Source organism: Bidens hawaiensis, unplaced genomic scaffold, assembly GCF_021521415.1.
Source record: "Bidens hawaiensis isolate Kalapana, Puna unplaced genomic scaffold, B.hawaiensis_p1.1 tig00071653_1, whole genome shotgun sequence".
Taxonomy (NCBI): Eukaryota; Viridiplantae; Streptophyta; class Magnoliopsida; order Asterales; family Asteraceae; genus Bidens; species Bidens hawaiensis.
This window is the reverse complement of record NW_027502535.1, coordinates 26257-28841: the sequence shown is the minus strand read 5'-3', so window position 1 is coordinate 28841 and position 2585 is coordinate 26257. Positions and strand designations below refer to the sequence as shown.

General features: G+C 37.2%; 1 pseudogene; it reads left to right on the top strand.

Moving 5' to 3' along the window:
* Positions 1-326: 326 nt before the first annotated feature.
* On the top strand, positions 327-1725 carry LOC143605840 (large ribosomal subunit protein uL23 pseudogene; annotated as a pseudogene).
* The last annotated feature ends 860 nt before the right edge of the window (positions 1726-2585 follow it).

Sequence of the window (2585 nt, the reverse complement as noted above, 5' to 3'; positions counted from 1 at the left end):
AGAGGCCCATTTAGAATTAAAGCATGTCATGCACCATTTAGCAATTAGCATTACAACATGGCAAACTCGGGCCAGGCTCTTTAATATTATTACCGGCCCATCTGAATTAAAGAACATATTTTAAAAACCCTAAGTCGTTACTGACCTCGTTCTTTCGTTTCCATCTTGCAGGTATGCCTTCATCTACATTAGGGTTCCAATTCTATTTACACAGTTTATTTACATCATGTTAACTTTATATATGTATGCGCTTTTAATTGCTTTTAACTCCTTTAATTTAATTTTCATGATTTTTAGTTACTCTGTCGCTGCAGATTTAATCAACAATGTCGCCAGCTAAAGGTAATCATTTCTTTTAATTCACCGATTGAAATCATATAAAACGCATTGATCATTCATAATTCATAGTGTTAGTGTTGTAGAACTTGCTAGTCGGCTGGTGGGTCCCAACCAGCCTCGTATTGGAGTTTTTATATAATTATTTAAAGTTATTATATAATTATGAAATTTTACTTGTATAAATGTTCACATGGTATACTTAAACTCTTCAAGCGTAAACAATTAAACATAAATATAGCAAATCAATGGCAAATATTAATAACTGGGGTTAACTAGTTAAAACCAAGGTCCGGTTGCGTTTTCAAAAAGAAAAATAAATAAATAAATTTTGTATTTTTTTTTTTTACAAAAAACAAGGTTTGATTTGGGCCGGATAGGACTGATTACCGATTAATGCCTACTAATTAGCTGAAGAGAAAATTATTGTTTGCGTCCCTGTGGTTTTAGGGCAGAGGCACAATGAGTCCCCAAAAATTTTTTTGAACTGGTTGAGTCCCTGTGGTTTCAAAAATGAACCATTTGAGTCTCTGCCATTACTAAAACCATTTGAGTCTCTGATCTTCTTTGGCCCCACTAAAACCATTTGAGGCACAATGAGTCCCCAAAAATTTTTTTGAACTGGTTGAGTCCCTGTGGTTTCAAAAATGAACCATTTGAGTCTCTGCCATTACTTTCAGGGTAAACTTTCATTTTACTAAAACCACAGGGACTCAAATGGTTCATTTTTGAAACCACAAGGACTCAACCAGTTAAAAAAAATTTCGGGGACTCATTGTGCCTCCGTCCTAAAACCACATGGACGCAAACAGTAATTTTCTCTTAACTGAATTAGTCAGTAAAAAATAATTAAATTTTGATTTGGGCTGGCTAGGACTGATTACCGATTAGTGCCACTGATTAGCCGAAATTAGTAAGTAAAAAAGAATAAAGAAATAAATTTTGTAACTTTTTTTAGAAAAAAACAAGGTTTGATTTCGGCCGACTAGGGCCGATTAATTTCTAATTTTACAGCAATTCAATGATAATTAACCTAAAATATTTGTGATTATAGCCGATGTTACAAAGAAAGCCGATGCGAAGGCTCAGGCTTTGAAGGCTGCGAAGGCAGTGAAGACTGGTTCAACCTTCAAAAAGAAGGCTAAGAAGATCAGGACCAAGGTGACGTTTCATCGGCCGAAAACATTGAAGACTGATAGAAACCCTAAGTACCCTCGCATTAGTGCTCCACCGAGAAACAAGCTTGACCATTATCAGATTCTTAAGTATCCGTTGACTACTGAATCTGCGATGAAGAAGATTGAGGATAATAATACTTTGGTGTTTATTCTTAACTTGGATCCTTCGCGTATCGCGAAGATGCAAAATTTTGAATCTGTTCATTTTTAGTCCCTGGTCTTTTGGTAACTTGCCATATCTTGATCTTTTCATCATCCAAAAATACAAAGGCGGCTCTTGGCGATGCGAGTGTGCGAAGTGCAAAGTGCGCCATCATAGTGCCACATTGTGCCCATCGCCCTTCACCCGAGCCCGTGCGCGTGCGCGTCGGGTGCTTTGCATCCTTCGCTAGGACTAGGGAGAGTGATTGGCCATTTAAGAATATTTCCATTGAATGTTTTCTCCTTATAAAGTGCTTTATTTTTCTTTCTTTTTCCGATGTAGGATGGAGTCTCCTTACTCCATTCCTTAACATAAGCTACTTCCATTCTTTGTCTTATTTTTCTCTTTATATTTGCCATGAATATTTTTAATCCTTAAGTTTTATTAATTTGTCAAATTTGGACCAAAATTTTTGTGATGTTACAATAAATATATTAAAACATATCAGAAACAGAAGCATATACAGATACTAAACTACACGACGTGATGTAATAATAATAAAAATAGGTCGTGTCACACAGAAGCACCCAGAGCCAGAAACAGAGGGGCACACAGCTAGCTAGTCCATGAACCTATGAGATGGTACGTGTGGCGTACACGTATTGTTCCATCCCCCAGAAGTCAGAAGTTATGAGTCAGGAGTTGGAGCCAAGATCGATCTATACGCCTCTAGGGGCCAAAGTACTATACAAGCACAAGCTAGGGACGCCGTGAAGTTTGATTACGCACTGTCACGATAAGTGCCATGTCATTGACGCCCCAACGACAAGTCAGAAATGCTCGGGTAACGGAGTACTAAAGCTAAATTCATGTAGCTAAATCCAAACAGGCACATGCAACAATGAATACAAAGCATATATAACCTATTG